The 7,009-nt window shown below is 31.2% G+C and overlaps 1 pseudogene; it reads left to right on the top strand.

Annotated features, from left to right (window-relative positions):
* The first annotated feature begins 216 nt into the window (after positions 1-216).
* Positions 217-3,358, top strand: LOC100799265 (NADP-dependent malic enzyme 4, chloroplastic-like; annotated as a pseudogene).
* Positions 3,359-7,009: the final 3,651 nt, after the last annotated feature.

The following is a 7,009-nucleotide window of genomic DNA, read 5'->3' as shown; positions in this document are numbered from 1 at the left end:
TGTATTATATATTATCAAACTGTTGCAGTGCTTGCTTATTACCATCGATGTTGGTACAAACAATGAGAAGTTGTTGAATGATGAATTATATTTTGGGCTCAGGCATAAACGAGCAACTGGACAGGTTGGTTCATAATTTGTTTTATTTACTTGGTCTCATTTTCAGCTTCAGGCATCCTGTCATCTTATATACCATAATAAATTTCCTTCTACCTTTTCCGTTTCCAGGAATACGCTGAACTTCTGCATGAATTTATGAATGCAGTCAAGCAAAATTATGGTGAAAGAATCCTCGTTCAGGTACTAAGCAGTATGCAAAGACATTATCATTTCTTGCTTTATTGGACGGAAAGTGCAACACTTGCTAATTTAAATTTTCCTGTTCTCTGAATCTGTTTGCCATATTTTAGTTTGAAGACTTTGCAAACCACAATGCTTTTGATCTACTTGAAAGATATAGGTCAACACATCTTGTCTTTAATGATGATATTCAGGTTAAGTAAAGTAATGCCTGTTTTCAATTTGGTAACCGATAATTATCCCTTATATCCTATCCACTTTGTTTCAGGGAACAGCACAAGTGGTCCTTGCAGGACTAGTTGCAGCTCTGAAATTGGTTGGGGGAGACTTGACTGATCACAGGTTCTTATTCCTTGGTGCTGGAGAGGTAAGTTAATACCATGTGTCCTTCTTCATTGTTTCTTGGAGATAGGAAAGTTCAATCATTTCCTGTCAGTAAAAAGGTGTTGAATAAAAAGAGAGTATTGAACATCATCAGATATTCAGATCACTTTGAATTGTTCACTTACATTTCCTTACAACTAACTATTATATCATCCATGTCCTTGTGGATGAATTGTATGGTTTGTGGTTGCAGGCTGGCACTGGAATAGCAGAACTCATAGCACTTGAAACATCAAAACGGGTTAGATTTATGATGTGAGGCATTGCATGAATGGTTTAGATTTATCCAGAAACTAACTATTGTCTTTACAGACAAATGTCCCACTAGATGAAGTGCGCAAGAACATTTGGTTGGTGGACTCAAAGATAGTACTGAAATCCAATTTATTTCCTTCCTATAGAAAGTAATTGCTTGTTTTCCATTCTATTAATCTTTTGTTCATACTTTGGCAGGGTTTGATTGTGAGTTCCCGTAAGGAATCACTTCAACATTTTAAGAAGCCATGGGCTCATGAACATGAACCTGTTAAGGAACTTGTAAATGTTGTTAAGGTATGATCTATGTCTCTCTCTCGCACTCCCACCCAGAGAGAACAGTAGTTTCAAATGTCTTACATTTCACTGTTTTCTTCTCAGCAAATTAAGCCGACGGTGTTAATTGGAACATCAGGACAAGGGAGAACTTTTACTAAAGATGTGGTTGAAGCTATGGCTTCCATTAATGAGGTAATACGTCAATCTACAATTTCCTACCTACTATGCATTTTGATGTCCACAGAAGCTAATCTATCCATCATTTGTAATGCTTGTAGAAACCTATTATTCTTTCTCTTTCCAACCCGACATCACAGTCGGAATGCACTGCTGAAGAGGCTTAAACTTGGAGCCAGGTAATATGAAGACAAAGCTACTATCTTCCTAATATAATAATTACAATATTACCTAGTTTGTTTATATAATTAGATTGCTATTATTTGGTTTGAATGGATGAGTAATGACTATTATCATTTCTTCTTTTCTCGTTTCTTATCCACTTGCATTTCTATCTGGGACGTGCCATTTTTGCTAGTGGGAGCCCATTTGCCCCAGTTGAATATGATGGAAAAGTGTTTGTGCCTGGCCAGATGATCTTAATGTAGTTCTTATAAATGTTAAGAATTTGTTATATCATATGAAAATGAAATTTAATTTGAATGTGTTCTTTGTTAATCAGGCATTAATGCATACATTTTTCCTGGATTTGGTCTTGGTTTAATAATGTCTGGGACCATTCGAGTGCACGATGACCTGCTTCTGGCAGCTTGTAAGTGCATTAGAAATTGAAAGATTTACTCAAATACTAAACTTGGAACATACTTTTTTTAATAATTTAAATGATAAATCTTATTTCTTGGAACAGCTGAGGCTTTGGCTTCACAGGTGACACAAGAGGACTATGACAAGGGGCTCATATACCCACCATTCAGCAACATCAGAAAGAAGATTTCAGCACACATTGCTGCCAATGTCGCTGCTAAGGCCTATGAACTTGGTGAGCCTGAGTTTTCCTTCAACAGTAAGATTATTTGCTATTCGATTTCATTTGATTTTTAAATAAAGATGTGATTCGGTTTGGTTCAATTTTAATATAACACCAAATTCAAACCACACCAAATCAATCTTTTACAGTTTGGTTTGATTCAGTTTAACATTTTTTTAATCTATTATTATAATTTAAAATCTATCAACTAAACTTATATAAATAATATTCTATATTATTTTAAAAATGAATTTATTTTTTTATTAAATGTTTGTTTAAAATATTTTAGTTGAAAATTATTATTTTTATTTCTATTTAGTATTAATATAAAATGATATTACTAACTCTTTTTTAACATAATAGTAACTTGTGCATCACTTGATATTTAACACTATTAATATATTTTTTTAAATATATGAAAGTAAAATATGCATCTTAATTATAAAATAAATGAAAATTAATAAATTATTTAATACTTATTACTTATTATCATAATAAAAAATAATATAATTATAATATGTGATTTATTTGGTTTCATTCAATTTTTTATAACAAGATCCAAACATGAAATCAAACCCTTAAAAGTATGTGATTTTTTAAATTTTTTGTTTTAATGGTTTTTGGTTTTGGTGGTTTTTGGTTTGGTTTGACAGTTGCAAATGATTTGGTTTTGAAGATCCTTTATCCTTTTCAGTATCGAAAGGCTTTTATGTTTCATGTTTTTAATACTATTTCTCCTTGAAATATTATAAATAACTTTATAACAATAATGAAATTGAGTTCACATTCTTGCTCAGGCTTGGCCACTCGCCTTCCTCAACCAAAAGATTTGGTGAAATTTGCTGAGAGCTCTGTGTATTCACCAGTCTATAGAGGCTACCGGTGAAGTGACAATAGTCCATTTTTCAATTTTTGGGTTTTTTTATTATAAAATGCTTTTTTCTTACTTTTCTACTCTTTTAAGTTATTATATTTGGTGGAATAGAAGTTTAGGTGGTTGTTAATATAGGTAAATGGACTCAAGTATAGCTTGAAATATTTTGTATTTGAATATAAATTTCATGTGACAATAATTTAAATAAGTAAATGAAGCATTTGTAAGCATCCACAAGCATAAATACAATAAGATAGATTAATGTGGATCCAAAAAGAAAATGTATACTATTATGCATGCCTCTTTTCCTTTCAATTATTCATTATAACCATTTAGATTCTGCGCTGCTTGAGTGCTACACGCTCCAGAAGAAAGTATCACCAAATGTAACTTGTTGAGTGTTGAAGAAAACTTGTACTCCTACCAAGAGCACACTCTCCTGAGTGTACATGTACGAATGAGCATAGGAATCTTTGAATAAAAACAGACGAGTCATCTAAATCCGAGCACTTCAGATTTGTTTTATAAATCTATATCTATTATTATTTTATGTCATTTTAGAAGGAAAAAAATATTTATTTTAATTATTATTTTTCGGTATTTTTACTACATAATTAAGAGAAAATTAAAAAAAATAGTATATTAAGGATTTTAATAGTTAGCAATTCAGTTAAATATATGTGCCTTAGAAAAATGAAGTTTGTTAAACAACTTTCATAATCTTTTTCATCAAAAAGAAACTTTCATAATCTCTCATCTTAAGGATTTTTTTGGTTATAAGGGGAGAGTAACTTGCAAACATTCGGGAGTGCAGGATCAGTTAATGAGAATAGGTTTGCCTTAGCTCAATTAATAATTATGAAAAAAATAGTAAAATTAAGTATATTTTAGATTGTAAAAAATAATTCTCCTTGAAGTTGGGCCGAAGAAGGCCAGTAATCAGTTTAGTTTTTTTTATATATATTCTGAACAATCATATAGTTTGTCCTAATTACATGGGCTTTAACTCTTATGTCCAATTCTTTGAACAATCCATCTCAATCACATGACCAAAAGTTAAACGAATAAAAATCCCATCACAGAAGAAAGTAAAAATGGAAATAAGATATTGCATAAGGACTATTAAATGTTATCTTGAAGATTAAAAGTTGTGCATTTAAAAATTAGAGAGACTAAAATAGAATAAAAAAATAGAGGGATTAAAATCAAATTTCAAAAATTTGAAAGACCAAAAATATATTTCATTCATTTACATAAATATTGAATTGAATCTCCCTATACAATTTATGTTCCTTTCTATATCAGCTTGAAACCTTAAGGATATTTTTGGCAGAGACTTGAGAGGAAGGTAGAGGGAGAATAACTCAGTATAAAATTTATGAACGTCAAATTTATAGATGTAAAATATTTTGGTATTAACATTAAGATAAGATTGATAAAATTTAAATAATAATATTTGAAAAAATAATTATAATGTGTTTAATATAGGATGAGTCACATGGTACATTGAGTAAATATCTATTGATAGAAGTCTTTATGTTTAATATGAAGTTTCAAATTTAATATATAGAAAGATTAATCATTAAATTAATAAATTTAAAATTATGGATTTTACTGTGGAAGAGTTGAGTATGAACAACTTATCAACATGACGACACTAGTTACTATTTAAAACTAAAAAAGTTCCCTCATCATATAGGGGCCTTTTACAGTTTTTCCTTCTTGGTTTTCATTTCGATCATATTCTCTGTTAAACACATGCCAGCTATTTTTAATATAATTGGTGATAAAGTATTAGAGAGTATAGATTAATTGGTGAGGGATTATTTTAATATAATTAATAATTTCAAATTTTAATTTTAAATATATAGTTATATTAAATACTCGAAAAAAAAAATTGTAGTCTATATTAGTTCTATCCGTTTTGAAATAAGATTATTTCTGATGGAAAAAAAAATGTGACAAAAAATTTTCAACTAAATAATAATATTGTAAGATTACTATCTTTTTTATGAAAATTTAAAGTCTATACATATAAATTTAATATAAAAAAAAAGGAGAGGAGAGACTGCGGCCTGCCCTTACCCTCTTGCATGTGCTATTAACCTTAATTATGTTGGTTGCTCCATTTCACAATGCATACTTTTACCTTGAAATTATGGTAGGACTTTTACCTCTTGGGGTTCCACAATGTCTTTATATTTATCTATCTCAATCATCTGCCAATCTATCACCATAGATAAATAACAGTGTCATAAGAGAAGAGATTCGATGGATAAATCGTATCTTAGCTCTTACAAACTCTGAACAATTTTTTTCATGTAGAGCCTAAAACTTTAAAAGGGGCAATGGTAAAGACTAAATGAATAATTTAAACCTGAGTTTAAAAAATATCCAAAGGGTCAATCAGCAATCATTAGTCTCGTGGGGCCTGAATGATATACAAGTTCTTTGCTATTTTACACTTGGTGATATGGTATTCTTGCAGATTATAATTTAGAGGATTCTGTATAGAGTATAATCAATTATTGAGCCTTGTTTCCCAAGCTTGATTGGCTGGAGTGTGCTTCATTCTGGTTTCTGAATCTCGAATTTTACCTAGCATTGTTGTATTTTCTTTCTGCATAAGAATATGAACTTTATGACAACATAGTAGCATATGAAGCCATGATATTTGTATTGACATCTCTCGTGTCTGTAGGACATGCTGACAACTGCATATTGAGTGATAGTAAGAGTACCTGATTACACTTGAGGCAGTGTTTCTTCTTTTCATTGATTTGGCCAGTTATCTATCTATCTATCGTCCTTTGTTGGCATTTGATGTTGTTGTGTGTTGGTCCCTCCTTTTTCAAGGTTGCTACGAGGATCATGTCTGGTTCATCTTATCTTTTGTTGGATAAAATCTTGGAGAACAGATCAAAAGTTGTCTTTAGTGGGCATGCTAGCTGCTTTCAACAATATGTCTGTCTTCCTACCAATGGATTCTGTTGTGAAGAAGATGAGCAGAATTTATGCTGCCAGAGGAGATCGAATACAATACAATACAGTCACATAGAAAGCAACTTCTGCTAACCTCTCTCCATACCCCTAAGACGTGTCACAACATTCTTGATGAGGAAAGGAAAGAATAGGTATTGCCTTTTTTCAGGTCCTTCAACTGCTGATGCTTCAACGTGGCAACCCATATCACAAGCTAATTCTTTGACGTGGCATCTCATATGTGGTAGAATGCAATTCGACCATATCACTACTAAAAAAAAAACTTTCAACATCGCCCAATTAACATCGATTATAGCTAAAATCGATGTTAACGAAAATAAGCTTTCAACATCGCCCAATTAACATATATGTCCCTTTTTCTATGGGATCTTTATCGCTTTATAAGAAATTATTGGGTGGTCTAAGATTATTATTAAGCGTTACTATTTTACTTTTAGTAAATTAGAAAAAACTTAAATGCATGTCAGGTAAGGACCATATATATGTTTCTCTAGCCAGAAGCATGTAGTAGATGCAATCAATGCTTTCTGGTATAAAGATGGACATGAAGGCACGTCGACATGTTAATTTGTTTGCTTGGTAGGTTATTAATTAAAGATTCTTTCATTTGGCGCCTACTTTCTAGTTTAGCTTACACCATTTAAAAATAAATAAATCTCCTGATTTAAAAGACATGAAAAAATTGGCATTGCTTATGATGTTTTCTCAATTCTTTAGGTTATGTTGGTAATAATGATTCTGCATGGTCGTAGTAGAAACATCAGCATATATTTTCTTCTCTCATGGTACCCCAGTCGAATGGCTTTAAATAGTTTAGACGTGTATTTCTACAATTGGAGCCAATTATTGGCAGAACAAGAAAAAAGATTAATACCTCACTGCTAGTTCCTATTATCTTGCTCATGCAAGCATAGGTAGGAATGATCATT

The sequence above is a fragment of the Glycine max genome, chromosome 7 (genome assembly GCF_000004515.6).
Source record: "Glycine max cultivar Williams 82 chromosome 7, Glycine_max_v4.0, whole genome shotgun sequence".
NCBI classification, from domain to species: domain Eukaryota; kingdom Viridiplantae; phylum Streptophyta; class Magnoliopsida; order Fabales; family Fabaceae; genus Glycine; species Glycine max.
The sequence above is the reverse complement of the archived record's forward strand: the minus strand, read 5'-3'. Positions and strand labels throughout refer to the sequence as shown.